This window comes from Callithrix jacchus, chromosome 20 (genome assembly GCF_049354715.1).
Source record: "Callithrix jacchus isolate 240 chromosome 20, calJac240_pri, whole genome shotgun sequence".
Taxonomy (NCBI): Eukaryota; Metazoa; Chordata; class Mammalia; order Primates; family Cebidae; genus Callithrix; species Callithrix jacchus.
The window spans coordinates 38,378,409-38,400,578 of record NC_133521.1 but is presented as its reverse complement, the minus strand read 5'-3'; the positions used below and the strand labels follow the sequence as shown (position 1 = coordinate 38,400,578).

The window sequence follows — 22,170 nt, the reverse complement described above, 5'->3', positions numbered from 1 at the left end:
CTCTAAGGGGATTTCTTTAGGTTGTATGTCTACTCTTGACCCTGCAAAGCCAGGCCAGGTGCTCAGAGGCTCCTGTTTGTTTTTCCTAGGATGGTGTCTTGAAACCCTCAAATTGTGTACGTTCCTTCAATCTCACAAAATTGAGCTGCCTCTGTGTGTAAGATGCTTGCAATGCTGTCCACAGGGGCATGCTTGGGAGTCTGGTCTGGGGAAGATGGGGTTGAGGCGTAAGCCGTGTTTGGGATGCCTAGGGGTCAGTTGGGAGGGATCCACAAGCAAGGCATCCCAAGTGGCTCATGGATGGGTTTCCTGACGGAGTCCATGGAATGGTTAGTAGGATCTGCAGCCTCTCTTCCTAGGAACATTCTCTCCCCACTACTCAGCCATGGCGATCACCTCAGTATTGTGGCTGGGATGGGAAAGAAGTGGTCTTCATGAGCCATGTCCTGCATGACTGGGGAAGCTGGGCATTCACCACCCCTATGCTCTCACTTTCCCTATGGGAGAAATTGTGGTTAAAGGGGATCTTTTTTGTCACTGAGCTGTGCTGCCTTAGAGGAGGGAAGACTAGGATAGTGTTAACTGTTCTTGTTACCCTCTTCAATGCACCTAGACTCAGAGTTTTTGCACCAATAGTGTGCTGAAACTTTTCCTCTGGACTCCCCAAAGATACTCCTAACTGTTGGTAATTGCTAAAGTTAATGCTTCTGTGGAGTGAGGCGTGATGACGGTAGAAAGCTCTGATTCCACCATTTTGCTGATGTCAGTTTTAATTTCTAACTGTTCACCTTCCTTCTGACATTTTGTCCCTGGGCTCTGCTTGTCGGTCTCATTTCCTGAGCTCTGATATGTTCCAAAAGCTTATCCCTTTCCTTCATTTCTGCAGTTAGCTTCACATAAACAAGAATCTATATGGATCACTGCATTAGTAATGGAGTCCCTGTTTTAGCACTTAGTGCTTTTAGCCTTAAACTCTATCTTTTCTGGTATTATTGGTTTCTTTCCTCTTCTGTTTTTTACTGTGTTTTCCTGGCGTCTGTTTGTCCATCCCTTTATTTTTAACTTTTCTTTAGTATAAAGACTGATATGCTTAATCTTATATTTTACATTACTTCAAAATTCGTGTTACTTCATAATTGTTATTTTAGTTTTCAATTTCTCTTTGTTTTTCCTCATTCTTTTCTGATTTCATTGGATGGCTATTCATTCTATATTGCTTCTGTTTTCTCCTTGTTGATTTAGATGTTTGATTGAAATTTTTGTTCTATTCTGTTTTCTTGTGCTCATTAGACATCTATATACTTTTCTCTTTCTTTTCTTTTTGCAAGTGAGATTCCAGTATTTCCTCAGAAAGGCACATCGTTCCTCCACCGTGGTCATCTCCCTCTGTCCCTTGACCCTGTAAAAGATGAAACCTCTAAAATGATTCCTTTCCTTCTTTTCTCCTCATCACCCCTTCCCGCTCCCTGAGGTGAGATCTTTGGAACATTTTTACATCTCTTCTCCCTCTCTACCTATAACTCCTAGATTTTCCTGGGATTCTCTAGGATTTTAGTCCCAGATTATAATTGGAATTTTCCTTGCTGCATGTCCCTCCTATTTCCAAAGGACTTACGTAGCATTTACACTACAAAATCCCCCAATAGCCATTAACATCCACTTAATCTGTCTATATTGGGTTCATTTTCATCGGTGCTTTCTTTCCTCTCATCTCCCTATGTCTTGAGATCTCAATCTAATTCTCTCTTTTGAAGATTTTTGCTTGATTGTTTTCTTCAGGTGGGAATTGCTGGTGGTATACTCTTCACATTCTTGTGTGTTAGCAGTTTCCTTCTTTTGCCCTGGTGGGTGAATACCATCTTGAATAAGTAGAGGGTCATAAGTTGCTTTAGGCTTAGCTATTGGCAAAGGTCATTTCCATTGTCTTATGGCTTCCAGTGTTGTCACTAAGAAGTCAGATGCTAATTTTTCTTTTTGCAGATGTGTACTTTCTGTTGATTAGCTTGTCAGCTTTTTTTTGTTTTGTTTTTCTTTTTGTTTTAAACTTTTGGGAATGCCAGGACGTGCCCAAGTGAGTGTTTTTCTTTATTCATCAAGTCTAGAACTCTGGAATCCTTTCAGTCTCTAGACTCCAGGGTCTCTTCTGCTTAGCAATAATTTTCTGTATGACACCCTTTAAAATTACTCCCTCTTCTTTGATTCCTCTTTTCCTGAAGTCCATGTCATTGTTCATAATAGGTCTCCTGGATCCAGTCCCAAGTCTCATCTTTCCTCTTATTTGTCCACTACGTTGCTTGACCCATGTGGTGAGAATATTTTCTCAATGTGTTTTCTAGTCGCTAGTTCGTGTCTCTCCAATGACTGTTCTCTCTTTAACTCATATACCAAATTGTTCAATGGAACAGCTGCCAGATGAAATACTGAACAACTGATTAAATTTGAATCTCAGATAAATGGTGAATAAAATTTTAGTGTAAGTATGTTGACTATAGCATGGGACATAATATACTAAATTTCTTGACTATTTATGTGAAATTCAAATTTAATGGGGTGTCTTGTAGTTATTTGTATGTAGTTGCTTTAATTCTGGCAGCCATATTCAATGGAGAAATCCTATGTCCTAGTCCAGACATTCTTGTTGGTATGCATTTGATTCTCCTTAAGTATCCTTCTTTATTTGCTTGGTTCTCTGTTATCTTTAGAAGCTTCTGTTCACTGGCCAGATGTTTTGTTTGTTTGGATTGGGCTTTCTTTAGATGCCGAGTTTCCCTTGCTATGTTATTTGAAAACAGTCAGAGGTCTCCTCGTCACAGGACCCCAAGTAGAGGCTGACCTCTGACTGCTAGAAGATAAAGGAATGTTTCCCATAGCAGGAAGGTGGAAGGCAGGAAGGTAGAAGGGGAGGGCGTGTAGTGGAAGGTAGACAGCAGTCCCGTGCTGAGGGCCTGAGAAGAGCCTCTGTGCCAAAGTGTCTCTGTGCTCTTCTGGCTTCACAGATGTAAAAAATTAAGTTCGTCTGTTCACTGTCTTCGTGGCCTCTAGGAGCCATGGATACTGGGCATACTGAGATAGGACTGGTACTGTCTCTCACCTCAGGAGTTCTTGTATCCCCACAGATCACACTGTTTTTGCAAATCTGTCATTAGCAATCTCTATCTCCAGGTTTTCAGGTGCTGGTCTCATGGCTCTTTCCCAGCTCAAAATAAGAAAACTCTACAGACACTCCATCCACTAGAACCCATTCCCATCTACCCCCTACTCTGTCCAGGTAAGAAACCAACCATCTCAAGAGAGGAACTGGGCAGGAGTGGGAGGAGAAGATGGGCACTGAAGGTATCAAAAGACCTAAAAGGTGCAGATTGCTAAATGAAGCAATAATCAGATTAGGTGTGCTGAAAGACCTGGAAAAAAATTAGAAAAAAAATATTCAAGTTTGTTTTTCTTTATTCATCAAGTATAGAACTCTGGAGTCCTTTCAGTCTCTAGACTCCAGGGTCTCTTCTGCTTAGGAATAATTTTCTGTATGGCACCCTTTAAAATTACTCCCTCTCCTTTGATTCCTCTTTTCCTGAAGTCCATGTCATTGTTCACAATAGGTCTCCTGGATCCAGTCCCAAGTCTCATCTTTCCTCTTATTTATCCACTATGTTGCTTGACCCATGTGGTGAGAATTTTTTCTCAATGTGTTTTCTAGTCACAGGTCTCCTCGTCACAGGACCCCAAGTAGAGGCTGACCTCTGACTGGTAGAAGATAAAGGAATGTTTCCCATAGCAGGAAGGTGGAAAAGGAGAGGGCATGTAGTAGAAGGATTCTGCTCTCAGAATATGTCACCGTTTCTTTATGTTCTCATTTCATTTAAAGCAACCAAAACTGAAATCAGAGAGGAGGCATATGGATGTGATCTGTGCAGAGAAGATAACAAGGATGCTCTGCAGCTATAGCCGCACATGGCTTGGGATGACCGTATTATGACAGGCATAGAATGTTTCATTATCTTGGAGGGTTCTACTGGACAGTATCACCATTAGTTGTCCATACTCGCAGAGAAGTCCTTGCCTCTCCGTTACAAACACTGGCTAACCAATCTGCATGTGTGTATCTCGAGGTAAAATGATATTTTTCGTGCATGTATTGTTTTAATGTAGCACTTGAACCTGGAGGACGTTATGCTGAATGAAATAAGCCAGGAACAGAAACACAAGTATCACATCATCTCACTTATATGTGGAATTTTGAAAAATTAAATTCATAGAAGTAGAGAGTAGAAGGGTGTACCAGAGACTGGTTGGGGAAAGGAGAAGAAGAAATGAAGAGATACTGGTGAACGTGTGCAAAGTGTCATTTACACAGGAGGGGGAAGTTCTTGAGATTTATTGCATAATATCATTACTATAGTTAATATAAATAAACTGTATATTCAAATTGCTGAGAGAGTAAATTTAAATGTCTTACCACAAACATGATAATTAATTGAGGTAATGGATATGTTAGTTATCTTGCTTTAATCACTTCATCTTGAATAAATGTATCAAAACATTATATTGTAACCCATAAATGTTTACTATTATAAGTTGCCATTTAAAAATATTATTAATTTAGGCCAGGCATGGTGGCTCATGCCTGTAATCCAAGCACTTTGGGAGGCTGAAGTGGGAGGATCGCTTGAGGTCAGGAGTTTGAGACCAGTCTGGCCAACATGGTGAAACCCTGTGTCTACTAAAAATATAAAACTTAGCTGGGTGTGTTGGTGCATGCCTGGAATTCCAGCTACTTAGAAGACTGAGGCAGGAGAGTCATTTGAAATTGGGAGGTGGAGGTTGCAGTGAGCTGGGAGATTGACCACTGCACTCCAGCCAGGATGACGACCACTGCTCTCCAGCCAGGGGGACAGTGTGACTCCATCTCAAAAAAATAAAAATAAAATAAAACAAAACCATTATTAATTTAAAAATATTTTAAATGATCAACTGTTACTTTACTGCAGTCTCATTGGAGAATAAGGTTCTGTAGTTCTAAGTCACTATGTGCTGAGTGAAGTGGTTGACTAATGATTTGAAAGAATACATGAGAGAGAATATGAGAGTGAGCAACAGGGGGAGCCCTGTTTTCTTTACAGAAAAAAGTTTAGTTAGCACTGAATTTTAGGATGGACTTCACTGAAGGGTAAATGGCTCAGTATCTGTCTCCATGATTCTGGAGGCGAAGCCACTTACAGCTCTATCATCAGCCAGCTGGATGTCAGACTCACGTCTGTCCTGGCCAAGCCTGTTTTGCTGTCTGGTTGCTCCCACCAAGAAGCCTTCCCAGAACCATACCCTCCTTCCTTGTGCCTGTGTTTCCTATGTTGCATTTCCTTGTGTTTTCTTTTTACATATAATTTTCTCCCGCACTGTAAGCCATATGAGGACAAGGATCATGAGTGGTTTTGCTTACTGCTGTATCTTCAGTACCTGGTACATAATAGGACATAGTAAATATTAGTTGAATGGAAGATTAACTCAACAAAAAGGTAAGTTCTTGATGATCATAGGTATGTATCTGGGTTCTATTCCACTGAGGAATGAGAGATTGGCTGCTGGAGGCAAGAACATGTTTCATTTACATTTGCGCATTTGACCCTGAAAAATGTCACCAGATTTTACAACTTATTTACAATCGTGTCTTGGAATGACTGCAGGCTCATAAATAACCAGGAAAGATAAGGCTGAAGAAAAAAACAGTTGAAGAATCGGTTGCTTGTTTTAAAAACTCATTTCACAGTGTGCTATTTTCTTACCAAAGAGGCAGGAAGCTTAATGTCTATAAAACTTTAAAGTAAGTATTTCCTTTTAAAATGATGACACACTCTTAAATCTCTCTGTGAACCAATCTCTCCATAAATTTTTATGATGTATTGGAATTAGAGTACGCTAATTTAAGTGTGATGCCCAAAAAACACTGCAAAGGAAAAAACAAGCCTTAATTTTATTTAATCTCAAATAATAACGAGTAATTGCATGAGAAATAATCAGGATCTTTGAAAATAGAAGGAGTCTTTTAGATTGCCACTGGTAGCTTAAATGTGTAGCCCAGGAATCAGAACAAGGAGTCAAAGTTTCTTTTCAAGGACCTGAAATAAAAAGGCAAATAGCAAAGCCGGTACCCAAACAGGCAGCTTGGTGTAACTCCTTATCCCAGGATGCTCAATGGCTTTGTAAAAGAAATATCAATCAGGAACATTCTTCTAACATAAATAAACTAGAGGAAATATCTTGATTTTTAGAACTAATAGGATTTCAAAACAGGAAAATCTTCAAAGCCGTTGCTTTTTTTTTTTTTTTTTTTCTGAAGAACAAGATATTTCTTCCCAAGGCAACATTCATGCCCTGGAACTGGCTGAGCAATCCTCCTGCTGACCTTTTCCTTGTTCAGAGAGGCTTAATGGTGACTAGTGTGCCATTTCTCATGCATTCTGAGAAAATGTGGTGTTCTGAGTTTTGTTAGGTTGGTGTAAAAGTAATTGCGATTTTGCCATGAAAAGTAATGACATGCTGGGTGTGGTGGCTCACGCCTGTACTCCCGGCATTTTGGAAGGCTGAGTCAGGTGAATTCATGAGGTCAAGAGATTGAGACCATCCTGGCCAACATGGTGAAAACCCGTCTCTACTAAAAACACAAAAATTAGCCAAGCATGGTAGTATATGCCTGTAGTCCCAGCTACTTGGGAGGCTGAAGCAGGACAATCACTTAAACCCAGGAGGCGGAGGTTTTGGTGAGCTGAGATTACACCACTTCACTCCAGCCTGGCAACAGAGCGCGACTCCATTTAAAAAAAAAAGACAGTAATGGCAAACACTGCACCTACTTTTGCATCAACCTAATAGTTCCTAATTAAACTCTATATTCTTTACAAATACTCCACCTTGAATGATAGCAGTAGACACTAGGGACTCCTAGAGAAGGAAGGAAAGAGGAGCAAGGGTTGAAAAGGGAGCTGTTGTATACCATGCTCACTGCCCAGGTGACAGAATGTTTCTTATTCCAAACCTCAGCATCGTGTAAGATACTCATGTAACGAACCTGCACATGTACCCCCTGAATCTAAAATAAAAGCCGAAATTATTAAAAAAAAGGGGGTGGTGGTGGTGGGGGTTGGAATTAACTTTAGATATGTAATAAGTTTGTTTGAAAACAATTTCTCATGCTTTCATAAAAAATTAATTTTCCTCAAGAAACTCCAAATTCTCTACCTTGAGAATGAAAAGTACATTTGAATTTCAAGAAGCTTTGAGCATGAGAACTTTGCAGTTTTCTAATTTGTGGAGACAAAATAATTCTTATTACACCAACCATAGATTTCCTCTACAAACCCCTTGTAATTCCTTTCTGATCTCTCTCCCTTCTAGGATCTTGGGGTATCTGAAAGACTCAAAGCTATGTAAACACAACATATTAGTTGTTGGAGATGGGATAGCTTCTTGTCTTCTTTCCCTTGTGATACGGTTTGGCTGTGTCCCCATCCAAATCTCAACTTGAATTGCATCTTCCAGAATTCCCACGTGTTGTGAGAGGGACCCAGTGGGAGGTAATTGCATCATGGGGCCAGTCTTTCCCATGCCATTCTCCTTATAGTTAATGAGCCTCATGAGATCTGATGGTTTTATCAGAGGTTTCCACTTTTGCGTCTGCCTCATTTTCTTTTGCCTCCACCATGTAAGAAGTGACTTTCACCTCCTCCTGTGATTCTGAGGCCTCCCCAGCCATGTGGAACTGTAAGTTCAATTACATCTCTTTTTCTTCCCAGTCTTGGGTATGACTTTATCAGCAGCATGAAAATGAACTAACACACCTTGTTTTCTCACTGTGGGGTTGTAAACATTTGTAAATGTGGCCACCTCAGAACAGATGTTAAGTGGAATTAAGAATTGTAGGGTAGCAATGAAGCCAGTGTAGGACCTTACCTTGTGTAGGACCAAGTTTTCTGTTTTCATGCCTTATTTTGTCCTCCCCTTAAAAGATGTCTCCTTCTAGTATGCTACCAGACTGCCTTAGTCTTCTCATTTTCCTTTCTATCAAAGCTTATTTTTATAAAGGCTGAGTTCAATATTTTGATGTGATTGTGATATGACCCTCCTTCTAGAGGCAAGGCATTGTAGCAGAATATCAAAATTGTAAAGATGACTCCCCCAGACCCAAAAAGAAAACAAACGCTTGGCCTGGAGCAGACTTGTTAGAACCGAGTCTGTAGGGACGTTTGTGAGAGTAACTTGCAAAGCTCTTCAATATGGACGTTAAATAGCCTAGTTTTTCCTCATTGTGCCTCATTTCAACTGAGTCCTCTGGACACTACTGGCTCCCCAGTGACTCGCTTGAGTTTAAGCCCCTAAATATGAGTAAAAGAAGAAAAAGTTAATTCGATCACTGAGTCTTGGTAGCATATTAAAAATTGGATAAATTAATGTTCAACCATCTATTTTATCTTTGACCAGCCAGATGAGGACAATTTTTGGATTTAAACTGCTTAGAATTCTTCAGGCAAGACTTGATGGAGCAATTCTTGGACAGCCAGAACTTCACCAGGTTCACACGAGAACTCAGATGAAGTCTCATCTACACTGGTTTCCTCTGGAGAGCTGAAGCCATTGAGAGCTAGTTTTCGTAGCACCAAAATGACAAGTGCAAGGTCAGTGGATTAGTGTTTATCATCCAGGTGCCATATTGTGCCCCGGGAGACATTTGACAATGATGGGGTATTACTGGCATCTAGTAGGCAAAGTCAGAGATGCTGCTTAACATCTTACAACAGGACAGTTGCCACAGAAAGCATTATCCAGACCCAAATGCCAATAGTGCCAAGGTTGAGAAGCCCTGCAGGAGAGAATGCTGAATGTCAATATCAGGGAAGCAAAATCTGTCAGTGGTGAAAGGGATGTGTATGGGGCTTAGAGAAGAAGCAAAGCCAGAGCCAGGACACACAGGTAGATTCTGGAGAACTGGAAGTGAGGACCAAAACCAGGAGAATAGTGAGAGAAACCAAGACCATGGCTATCATCCAGGTGGTGATACTCGAAGCTCCCTTGGCTTGTGTGGTGGAGGACTGGGCTTGCCTAATTTCTAGGCATGGATTTGGGGCTTGTAATAATGGTGGCAGATGGGCAGTGCTTTGGGAATGTAGCTGACCAATGCATGGGTGCTAACTAGTCCAAGGGTCTTAAATAATTTGTGTGGGCCTTGAGGATCCACTACAGACGTTAAATAGTCATAGAGTTGAATCTAGGACATCACTGTCTGCTACCACCAGTTTTACCAAGAATCCTAAGGGCCTGATTTAATTTACGGATTTTTGTTTTATTTTCAGTAAAGCATCATGTTAGTGTATTATGGAGGGAAGTGAATTCATGGCTGGTGCTTTTTTTTTGGAGATGGAATGTCACTCTGTCGCCTAGGCTGGAGTGCAGTGGTGTGATCTTGGCTCACTGCGACCTCCGCCTCCCGGGTTCAAGTGATTCACCTGCCTCAGCCTCCCGAGCAGCTGGGACTACAGGCACATGCCACCATGCCTGGCTATTTTTTTTGTATTTTTAGTAGAGACAGGTTTTCACTGTGTTAGCCAGGATGGTCTCGACCTGCTGACCTTGTGATCCACCCACCTCGGCCTCCCAAAGTGCTGGGATTACAGGCGTGAGCCACCGCGCCTAGACATTCATCTTGATATCTCTTAATAGGATCATGAGGCAGTGTGGCAGGAAGAAAAAATTGTATTTAGTTAAAAAAAAAAAGAAAAGAAAAGAGAGACTCTGCCTTCTAAGGGAGGAAGAGCATGACTATCAGAAATGAATGGCTCTTTGATAGAGTAAAATGCTTTGATGAGACTATGTGGTTGATGAAGATGCCTCTGTCTTCCTTTTTTGCCTACTTCTAGGCAAAACCTAGATTTGTAAGGATAAGTGAGAGAGCTCAACTGCCTCAGCTTAGAAAATAAGGATTTGACTGTTTGTGGGCAGCCCATGAATGAGGGCTTGAGGGGCCCAGTATGTGAGAACTGGAGAAACCGAGGGGGAAACCGAGGCCGTGAGAAGTTCCCCGGGAAGGAAACGTTATGGGAAGTGTATGAAAATGACACAGCTTTAAATTAGGCGCATTCTGGCTGTGAAGGAGTGGTTGTGAAGAAACCACTTCTGTTATCCCTAAAAGCCTCGGTAAACATTCTCTACACTGTAACAGCTTGGGGATATTTGTGGGCGAAGAGGGAGGGAGGCTGACGGGGTTCAGAAGCAGCAGGGAAGAGAGGTGACCCACAGGAGGGTAAGCCCTACTCCAGCCACTCCTCTTTCCCATTCCCACTCTCTGAGGCACTGGAAAGGTCACAGGACATCTCATAGCACATGAGATGGGAGCTTGAGCCATTTTATTTGGATAATGAAAGAAAATGTGCCCTCATCAAACTAGAGGGTATTTGGGACATCTGATTTACAGAACTGAGTCAAGGGGAAATACTGTCAAGCAATGGTGACATCCACCAGCTCTGCATAGTGGGCCCCGGCTTGTCACATAAATCTCCTTGGGCAAATGTTTTCTGCGTAGATTTTAGAAACTTTCCTGTGACTTTCTCAAGGTCTTTTGGCGGCACATGCAGCTTGAAGCTTTGTGAGGGGCTAGAGTCTAATCCCTTCTTGCCCAGCTTGGCTGCGGGAGAGGAAGGGAGATGTGATAGGAGCTGGTTTTGACTGAGGTGCTGTCGCCTGGAGTTGCAAGGGCTGTTGCCAAGGCTCTCTGGTGGCATCACACGCTTCAGGAGTTGGATGAATTTTCTATCGTCTTTTGAAGTCTGTCGCCTGAAGATCTCTTGGTTTTGTTGCATTGCAAAGATCATGTCAGCTGTGTCTCCTTGCCGTCCTGAGAGTGCCCAGCTGCCAGCCCAAGAGCTCTTAAAAGAGGCTGCTTGCCAAAGGTGACAAGTTGAAGATGCCAAGGCATTTGCTGCAGTCATTTTTCTTGCCCAATCTTTGTCATCTTCCATTAGTCAAGAGTATTAATGGACAGTCTTGGAGTGTCCAAATGGCAGCAATTCATCTTTTTCCTAATCCTACCAAGGGTGTTTCTATGTAGCTGTTGAAATAATGATGCTTGTGCATTATTGCTGTTCTCTGGGTACCATAGACGTCTTCCTCTCCTGGATTTTTGCTCACCAAATTGACCCTAACACTTTCTCTTCAGTCTCTTTCTGTTGACTTGCCCCTAGACCTTCACTCAGCTGGTTCGTCCTCATTGCCTCCATCTAAGTTCAAATGTTTCCTCTTTGGACAGTTTGGAGTTTTGCTCCCTCTCCTCTCTGCCACTCTATAACAGTTTTTTTTTTCTTAAAATAGTGCCTATCACTACCTGTATTGGCTTAATGGCTTGGTGTCTTAGTTGGTTGTGTTGCTACAAAGGAATGCCTGAGGTTGGGTAAATTATGAAGAGAAGAGGTTTGTTTGGCTCGTGGTTCTACAGGATGTACCTGAAGCATGGCCAGCATCTGCTTCTGCCTGAGGGCTTCAGGAAACTTCCACTTTTGGCGGAAGGTGAAGGGGAGCACATCACACGGCAAGAGGAACGAACAGAGACGAGGCTCTAGGCTTTCTCTTAGCGCCCAGATCTTGCTTGAACTAATAGAGTAAGAACTCACTCGTAGGAATGGCACCAAGACATTCATGCAGGATCTGCCCCTATGGTCCAAAATCTCCACTAGGCCTCTCCTCCAATACTGGGGCAAATTTCAACATGAGATTTGCAGGGCACAAATATCCAAACCATATCACTTACTTATATCTTTCTCCCTCTGCTAGAATATGAGCTCAAGAAAGACCAGGATTGCATCCAACATGCTCACCATCGTATCCCCCAACGTACAACTGTGCCCTGCACATGATAGGTTCTCAAGGAATAGTCATGTAATAAATGAATAGCTGAATGAATGAATGACTAAGTGAAACTTCTCTTTTTTTTTTTTTTTTTTTGAAACGGAGTTTTACTCTTGTTACCCAGGCTGGAGTGTAATGGCGCGATCTTGGCTCACCATAACCTCCGCCCACTGGGTTCAGGCAATTCTCCTGCCTCAGCCTCCAGAGTAGCTGGGATTACAGGCACGCGCCACCATGCCCAGCTAATTTTTTGTAATTTTAGTAGAGACGGGGTTTCACCATGTTGACCAGGATAGTCTCTATCTCTTGACCTCATGATCCACCCGCCTCGGCCTCCCAAAGTGCTGGGATTACAGGCTTGAGCCACCGCGCCCGGCCCGAAACTTCTCTTTATAACGAATAGATAGTCCTTTTTAAGGACAAATAGATAGTCCTTTCTAAGCTCTCACCCTCCTCATTGTCCCTGGTGGGTTCCCACCATACTCAGAATTACTGTTCACCTTTCCATGCATATGAGGCCCCAGCTAATCAGGTGCTGGTCTTCTTACCTTTCTATCTCCTACCACTTTTTGCCTTGCTCCAGGAACTCCAGTCTTTTCTGTTATAGGAATGTGCCAAGGTTATTCTTCATGGTCTAGAGCACAAGCTCTGAACCTAGCTGAATCTGTTTTTGAACTCCAGTTTCACTTATTGCTCACTGTGTGATATTGGGAAATTCTTCATGTTCTCTAACCCTTACCTCCCTCATCTGTAAAATGGAAGTAATGACAGTTCCTATCTCACAGGTAACAACTACATGGGGCAGCACACTCAAGGAATTAAGGAAGTTTCAGTGGTTTCCCGCTTTATAAAGACAGTGTTAAGGCAGCGCAGTGCAGTGGTTTGGGAGCCAGGAACAGCATGTGGGCTGGAGTGTGGCTGTAGGACAGGAAGTCACAGATGTGGATTGAGGGTGGAGTAGGAAGTCCCTGGAATGTCATCCTGGGAGCTTGAGATTGTAGTCTACGTTTCTCTTGTTATTAACTCTTTAGGGTGATGGATCTCTGATGTGAGTAGAAGAGGTCTCTCAGCCCCAAAGGTTATATGCATCTAGAATCTCAGCATGTGATTTCCTTTGAAAATAGTGCCTTTGCAGATATAATTTAGGTAAAACTGGAGATGAGATCATACTGGATCAGGATGGGTTCTAAATTTAATGAAAATGTCTATATAAAAAACAGGAAAGCCAGGCGCGATGGCTCACACCTGTAATACCAGCACTTTGGGAGACCGAGGTGGGCAGATCACCTGAGGTCGGGAGTTCGAGACCAGCCTGACCAACAATGGAGAATCCCCATCTCTACTAAAAATGCAAAATTAGCCAGGCGTGGTGGTGCAGGCCTGTAATCCCAGCTACTCTGGAGACCGAGGCAGGAGAATTGCTTGAACCTGGGAGGCAGAGGTTGCAGTGAGCCAAGATCGTGCCATTGCACTCCAGCCTGGACAACAAGAGCGAAACTCTGTCTCAAAAAAAAAAAAGAAAAGAAAAAACAGGAAAGAATGCATAGAGACACAAGGAAGAAAGTCATGTTAAGATGGATGCAGAGACTGGAGGGATGCAGCCACCAGCGCAGAAATGCCCGCAGCCACCAGTAGCTGGAAGGAAATGACGGGTTCTCTCCTAGAACCTTTAGAGACAATACGGTCCTGTCAACACCTTGATTTTGGACTTGCTTATAGCTTGCATACTCTTACTTTGGATGCAATTTTATCCGAACTTGGCTAAACAGTTTCTCAGCCTACAGAAAATTTAAAATGGAGAAGGTTCAATTTGATTCTTACAAAGCAAGAAAATGATGGAAACCTTGGAGGAGGCCAGGAAAACCTATAAAAAGCAAAAATACGAAGTCAACATTGTGGTAGCTTTAAGATGTTTGGTATAGCTGCAGGCACCCTGCACAGGTGAGTCCCTGGGGGGATCCCTGTATCACAGTGTAGTGTGATTGTTTGACATTCATGATCATCTAGAGACATACAGAGCAGGTGAATCTATGTTCTGTATATTCTGCCTAAGGCAGAGGAATGTTTAGCTCCCTTTAAAACAGTTCCATCATTTTTTCTAAAAAGTTTTGCTTGAAAACTGTAAGCTTCCTATATCTGGAGCATTTCACTTTAAATAGCTGGATAAATATGTTATCTTCTTACTTAGACATTTCGTGTGTTTAGGGATTGTTATTTAAATTCTCCGTGATCCATATAGCTGCTAACACTTCCTGCAGAGTGAAACCATCATAGATGTGAAATAAAGACCTATTGATCTGAGTTACTTTTACTTGTAAAATCTTCTGAGTGTTTTAACTTCATTCATTTAATCTTTCAGCTTTTACACTTTCAAGAGTTTTTGTCACCATTAGAAGAATTCAACTGTACCTCCAGGTGACAGCAGTTGCTCTGGTTGGGTGGGTGATCTCAGGAGGCTTTAGAATGATTTATCTGTGAGGGAAGCAAGACACTTTCAGAGCTTGACTTTAGAAGGTGTGAACTGGCTAGATAATGAACCCCAGGGCTAACGCTGCTATAGCAGTGGGAAGGAGGTGATGGCTTTTCAGTTTGGACCTCACACATCAATACCCTCCTAGCAGTGGGAGGAACAGAGCCCCTCCTTTACCTGTCCAATAGTAAGAATGAGATGGCGAGAAAATGGGACAGGCAAAGTGAATTCAGATGTAAGACAGAATTCAGGTGAGAGAGCCAGGGCGTCACTCAGCCATTCCTGACATATGTAACAGGCAACTAGAAAGTGGCAGAAAGGAAGTGAAGTCTCCATAAAGATGTTTTTAAAGTGAGCTGAAGTATTCAGAAACAATTCAGTGTTACAAAAAATCTGCACATCTCTGGATAAAGAAGCGGAGGTTCCAGCATGGGACCAATGGAGCCTCAAAGGTGGGAAGAAGACAGACAAGACCAGGGCAGAACACATCTCTTCGTTTCTCTTGGTTTTCCTGCATAAGGACTGAGTCAGTCCTGTGGAAGGACAGGCCATCAGCTCCGGAACACTTTCCAGTGTATACTGCTAGCTGTGTGATGCCGGGAAAGTGCCTGACCCTGTCTAACCCCCACTTCCCTCATCTGCAAAATGGAAATAATGATAGAACCTACCTATCTGATAGGTGGCAACTACAAGGGGCAGCATACTGAAGGAATTAAGGAAGTTTCAATGAACGTCAGCTTCATGAATACAGAGTTCATAAAGGCAGCTCAGTGCAGTGGTTTGGGAGCCAGGAGCAGCACGTGGGCTCGAGTATGCCTGCAGATGAGCTCAGAGATGTTGCTAATAATGGAGAATAAATGATGCTGTTTTCATTACTGACCTTGGAATCATTCATTCACAGAACGTGTTTTGTCAACTTACTAAAACACTAAATTAAATAATCCCAGGTTTTGTTTATTATAAATACTAAGACTTAGTAGACCCAAAGTTACTGACATCCAGAGTAGACAAACATCAGGTGTGCAGTGCTTCTGTGCCAAGCGTCCTTCATCTAGATGTGCATGGATCATATTTGGGAGGAATGAGGAGTTCCTGGAAATATATGGAATTCAGTGTAGTTGCACATGTGCACTTCCATGGCCAGCCAACCAATAGCTTTCACTATGTTTTCCAGGGTCTGTGATCCCAATAGGGATAAACAACGCAGCCTTTTAGAATATTCTCTTGAAATTTTATTATTGCTATAATACATAAATAATACAATGTTGAAGTCAAAAAGGCATATGAACAAAAAGAAAAATTATTAATGCAAAGACTAGTTATATAGCTATTCCTTCAGATTTTAAATATACAAAACATTGTATATGTGGAAAAATATGCACACACAACAACTAAAATACACATTAAATATATATACAGTCATGCAGTGCTTAACAAGAGGGATATGTTCTGATAAATGTGTCAGGTGATTTCATCACTGTGCAATTATCAGAGTATAGCATTTACACAAACATAGATGGCATATATATAGTTTATGAACATTTATTCACATGGAAAACCAACTGTTTAGCACCATTACTGAATATCAGTCATTTCCCCTGCTTGATCTGTAATGCCAATATCAAGTACCATACATCAGGTTTCTATGCATGCTCCATAATAAGCTTATGGGACCATCATTACACATGCAGTCTGCTGCTGGTTGAAATGTCATTATGTAGCTCATGACATGTTATATATACTATATATTCTTAGAACAGAATAGTGGTATACAACAAAATATTGGTGAATTGTTTTTCCGCTTTGAAAATCATGCGTGCCTTTTCTTATAAATAAATACACGTTTACATAATCATCCTAACAGCTGTATAGTAATAAATGTATAATGTTAGTGAAGCATTTAAGATTTTTCTGGATTTGCCCCTATTATAAATGGCACCGAGATTTATAATACTTTTTGCCCACTTATCGAATTATTTTTAAGGACAAATTCCAGGAGTAGCCTTCCTAAGCTACTTTTTAGGTCTTTTAATGTTTTACCCAGTTGCTTTTTAAAACATTTTATATCAATTTATACCTCAAGGAGAGTGTAGGATGGTGCCTCCTGCCTCTTTTCTATCGCTTTGCCAAAATTGAGTATGATCATACTTTTTATCTCTGTTAATAAGATATTTATTTCAATTTCAGGTCTTACTGAGCTGTGGGTTGGAATTGCATTGTATATGTGGATTAGCCAAATTAAACATATTTTAACATTTTGGTGGCTATTTTTATATTCTGAGAATTGTATTTTATTATTGTCATTGGCATCTTAGGGTATTCATTGTTTTTCACTTGTAAGAATTTTTTACATGTGAATCCTGCAGCATGTATGCTACACATAAATTTCTTGGTTTGGTTTGTGGTTTACCGAATATTTGTAGAACGAAAATTGTAACCTTTTATGTAGCCAGATCTTTAAACTCTTTCATTTAACTATTGCTCTTTCATGTTATATTTAACTGGATATGAGATTACATAAATATTCATCAGTGTTTTCTTCTAGAGACTTCATAGTTTCATTTTGACACTTTATCTTATTTCTATTTTTATATCATTCAACACTTTTTTTAAGGTTGTGCATGGTAACAAATGGTCCCCACATATCAGGGGCTTATAATAATAAAATTACTTCTCACTCACTTTACATGGTGGCTTTGGTTAGCTTTGGTGCTGTTCCAGGTGTGCCTCATTCTGGGACCTAGACGGAAGAGGAAGCCTCTACTCTGGGCTCCTGGAAGAGGGACGAAGAGCAACAGTGTGAGCATGCAATGCCATATAGAACTTTTACTATATTATGGTATTTGTCACTTCTATTCACATTTCCTTGGCCAAATCAAGCCACATCGCTAAGCCTGATGTCAGTGAGGCATGGAAATGTAATCTCAGGGGAAAGGCAGCTCATAATGTAGAACTAAGTACAATCTACCTTATTTTTAGAGTAGGGTCTAACTTTATAGTTTTCCAATTACTTAGCTAATTGCTTCAACACTATTTTTTAATAACCCGATTTTTTACACTATTCTGTAAAAATAGTGTTTTTTCCACTTTTATTCCATATTGTATTCCAATAGGTGCTTCTTCCTGTTCCTGAACTTTCTGTTGCATTTCACTGAGCACCAGGATTGTGAGTGCTTTTTACGTCAGAGAGGGTAAGGCCCATTTTATTTCCCTTCACTTAAAAAGAGTTTTGGGGCTGGGAACAGTGGTGTATGCCTGTAATCCCAGCACTTTGGGAGGCCAAGGCAAGTGGATCACTTGAGGTCAGGAGTTTGAGACCACCCTGGACAACATGGCAAAACCCCGTCTTTACAAAAAATATAAAAATTAGCTGGGCGTGGTGGTACCTGGTTGAGGCATGAGAATCACTTGAACCTGGGAAGTAGAGGTAGTAGTGAGCCAAGGTCATGCCACTACACTCCAGCCTAGGTGACAAAGTGAGACTCTGTCTCTGAATAAATGAATAAATAAAAATGAAAAAAATGTTGGATATTCTCTAGTTACTATTCTAGTTGAATTTTTGAAAACCTGTATTCATTCCAAAAAAAAAAAAAAAAGTCCTCTTGAGCTATGGATTGGAATTGCATTATGTATATGGATTAATTTGAAAATAACTGATTTGACTGCCATGTTGTCATTTTTTTTTTCTTTTTTTTATTGCATTTTCGGTTTTGGTGTACATGTGAAGAACATACAAGATTGTTACATAGGTACACATGTGGCAGTGTGATTTTCTGACTTTCTTCCCATCACCTATATCTGGCATTTCTCCCCATGCTATCTCTCCCCAACTCCCCACCCTGCTGTCCCTCCCCTATTCCCCCAATAGACCCCAGTGTGTAGTACTCCCCTCCCTGTGTCCATGTGTTCTCGTTGTTCAACAGCCGCCTATGAGTGAGAACACGCAGTATTTCATTTTCTGTTCTTGTGTCAGTTTGCTGAGAATGATGGTCTCTAGGTTCATCCATGTCCCTACAAAGGACACGAACTCATCGTTTTTGATTGCTGCATAATATTCCATGGTGTATATGTGCCACGTTTTCCCAGTCCAGTCTATCATTGATGAGCATTTGGGTTGGTTCCAGGTCTTTGCTATTGTAAACAGTGCTGCAATGAACATTCGTGTGCATGTGTCCTTATAATAGAATGATTTACAGTCCTTTGGATATATACCCATAATGGGATTGCTGGGTCAAATGGAATTTCTATTTCTAGGTCCTTGAGGAATCACCACACTGTCTTCCACAATGGTTGAACTAATTTACACTCCCACCAGCAGTGTAAAAGTGTTCCTATTTCTCCACATCCTCTCCAGCATCTGTTGTCTCCTGATTTTTTAATGATCGCCATTCTAACTGGTGTGAGATGGTATCTCATTGTAGTTTTGATTTGCATTTCTCTAATGACCAGTGATGATGAGCATTTTTTCATATGTTTGTTGGCCTCATGTATGTCTTCTTTTGTAAAGTGTCTGTTCATATCCTTTGCCCACTTTTGAATGGGCTTGTTTGTTTTTTTCTTGTAAATCTGCTTTAGTTCTTTGTAGATTCTGGATATCAGCCCTTTGTCAGATGGGTAAACTGCAAAATTTTTTTCCCATTACGTTGGTTGCCGATTCACTCTAATGACTGTTTCTTTTGCTCTGCAGAAGCTGTGCTGTTTGATAAGTTCCCTTTGTCTATTTTGGCTTTTGTTGCCAATGTTTTTGGTATTTTGTTCATGAAGTCCTTGCCTACTCCTATGTCCTGAATGGTTTTGCCTAGATTTTCTTTTAGGGTTTTTATGGTGTTAGGTCTTATGTTTTAGTCTTTAATCCATCTGGAGTTAATTTTAGTGTAAGGTGTCAGGAAGGGGTCCAGTTTCTGCTTTCTGTGCATAGCTAGCCAGTTTTCCCAACACCATTTATTAAACAGGGAATCCTTTCCCCATTGCTTGTTTTTGTCAGGTTTGTCGAAGATCATATGGTTGTAGATATGTTGTGTTGCCTCCAAGGCCTCTGTTTCGTTCCATTGGTCTATATCTCTGTTTTGGTACTAGTACCATGATGTTTTGATTACTGTAGCCTTGTAGTATAGTTTGAAGTCCGGTGGTGTGATGCCTCCCGCTGTGTTCTTTTTGCTTAGAATTGACTTGGCTATGTGGGCTCTCTTTTGGTTCCATGTGAATTTCAGGTGGTTTTTTCCAGTTCTGTGAAGAAGGTCATTGGTAGCTTGATGGGGATAGCATTGAATCTATAAATTACTTTGGGCAGTATGGCCATTTTCACGATATTGATTCTTCCTAACCATGAACATGGAATGTTTCTCCATCTGTTTGTGTCCTCTCTTACTTCATTGAGCAGTGGTTTGTAGTTCTCCTTGAAGAGGTCCTTTACATTCCTTGTTAGTTGTATTCCTAGGTATTTTATTCTCTTTGTAGCAATTGTGAATGGCAGTTCGTTCTTGATTTGGCTCTCTTTAAGTCTGTTATTGGTGTATAGGAATGCTTGTGATTTTTTGCTCATTGATTTTGTATCTCAGACTTCACTGAAGTTGCTTATCAGTTTCAGGAGATTTTGGGCTGAGACGATGGGGTTCTCTAGAAATACAATCATGTCGTCTGCAAATAGAGACAATTTGGTTTCCTCCTTTCTTATTTGAATACCCTTTCTTTCTTTTTCTTGCCTGATTGCCCTGGCTAGAACTTCCAGTACTATATTGAATAGGAGTGGTGAGAGAGGGCATCCTTGTCTAGTGCCAGATTTTAAAGGGAATGCTTTCAGTTTTTACCCATTCAGTATGACATTGGCTGTTGGTTTGTCGTAAATAGCTTTTATTATTTTGAGATATGTTCTGTCAATATCTAGTTTATTGAGGGTTTTTAGCATAAATGGCTGTTGAATTTTGTCAAAGGCCTTCTCTGCATCAGTCGAGATAATCATGTGGTTTTTGTCTTTGGTTCTGTTTATGTGGTGAATTATGTTTATAGACTTGTGTATGTTGAACCAGCCTTGCATCCCCAGGATGAATCCTACTTGATCATGATGGATAAGCTTTTTGATGTGCTGTTGCAATCAGCTTGCCAGTATTTTATTGAAGAATTTTGCATCTATGTTCATCATGGATATTGGCCTGAAGTTTTCTTTTCTCGTTGAGTCTCTTCCAGGTTTTGGTATCAGGATGATGTTGGTCTCATAAAATGATTTGGGAAGGATTCCCTCTTTTTGGATTATTTGGAATAGTTTCAGAAGAAATGGTACCAGCTCGTCTTTGTGTGACTGGTAGAATTCAGCTGTGAAGCCATATGGACCTGGGCTTCTTTTGTGTGGTAGGTTCTTAATTGCTGCCTCAATTTCAGATCTTGTTATTGGTCTATTCAGGGTTTCAAATTCTTCCTGGTTTAGGCTTGGGTGGAGGCAAGTGTCCAGGAATTTATCCATTTCTTCCAGGTTTACTAGTTTATGTGTGTAGAGTTGTTTGTAATAATCTCTGATGATGGTCTGAATTTCTGTGGAACCTGTGGTGATTTCCCGTTTATTGTTTCTTATTGCATCTATTTGGTTATTCTCTCTTTTCTTTTTTATTAATCTGGCTAGTGATCTATTTTGTTGATCTTTTCAAAAAACCAGCTCCTGGATTTATTGATTTTTGAAGGTTTTTTTTTGTGTCTATATCTCCTTCAGTTCTGCTCTGATCTTAGTTATTTCTTGTCTTCTGCTAGGTTTTGAGTTTTTTTGATCTTGCTCCTCTAGCTCTTTCAATTTTGATGATAGGGTGTCAATTTTGGATCTCTTTTTTCTTCTCATGTGGGCACTTTTTGCTATATATTTTCCTCTAGAAACTAGAGACTGCTTTAAATGTGTCCCAGAGATTCTGGTATGTTGTGTCTTTGTTCTTGTTGGTTTCGAATAACTTTTTTATTTCTGCCTTCATTTCATTGTTTATCCAGTTAACATTTAAGAGTCAGTTGTTCAGTTTCCATGAAGCTGTGTGGTTCTGAGTTAGTTTCTGGATTCTGAGCTCTAACTTGATTGCACTGTGGTCTGAGAGACTGTTTGTTATGATTTCCGTTCTTTTGCATTTGCTAAGGAGTGCTTTACTTCCAATTATGTGGTCAATTTTAGAGTATGTGTGATGTGGTGCTGAGAAGAATGTATATTCTGTGGATTTGGGGTGGAGAGTTATGTAAATGTCTATTAGGTTTGCTTGTTACAGGTCTGAGTTCAAGTCCTGGATATCCTTGTTAATTTTCTGTCTCCTTGATTTGTCTAATATTGACAATGGAGTGTTAAAGTCTCCCACTATTATTGTGTGGGAGTCTGTCTCTTTGTAAGTCATTAAGAACTTGCCTTATGTATCTGGGTACTCTTGTATTGAGTCCCTATATATTTAGGATCGTTAGCTCTTCTTGTTGTATCAATCCTTTTACCATTATATAGTGTCCTTCTTTGTTTCTTTTGATCTTTGTTGCTTTAAAGTCGATTTTATCAGAGACGAGAATTGCAACATCTGCTTTTTTTTTGCTCTCCGTTTGCTTGGTAAATCTTCCTCCATCCCTTTATTTTGAGCCTTTGTGTATCCTTGCATGTGAGATGGGTTTCCTGGATACAGCACACCGATGGGTTTTAGCTTTTTATCCAATTTGCCAGTGTGTGTCTTTTGATTGGTGCATTTAGCCCATTTACATTTAGGGTTAATATTGTTATATGTGAATTTGATACTGCCATTTTGATGCTAGCTGGCTGTTTTGCCCATTAGTTAATGCAGATTCTTCATTTTGTTGATGCTCTTTAGCATTTG

The 22,170-nt window shown here is 40.7% G+C and overlaps 1 protein-coding gene across 11 annotated transcripts in view; it reads left to right on the top strand.

Annotated features, from left to right (window-relative positions):
* The window catches only part of CDYL2 (chromodomain Y like 2), a 258,880-nt gene that overhangs the window by 3,197 nt on the left and 233,513 nt on the right, over positions 1-22,170 (top strand). Inside the window, exons 2-5 of one of the 11 annotated variants that reach the window (XM_035282427.3) lie at positions 3,163-3,268; positions 3,863-4,106; positions 8,470-8,663; positions 17,467-17,544. The gene's annotated coding sequence lies outside the window, so the exon portion shown is untranslated. Of the gene's footprint in view, positions 1-3,162; positions 3,269-3,694; positions 8,664-17,466; positions 17,545-22,170 lie in introns of those variants that run through there. The other 10 variants (XM_035282424.3, XM_078357811.1, XM_054248472.2 and 7 more) reach the window with 10 other exon arrangements.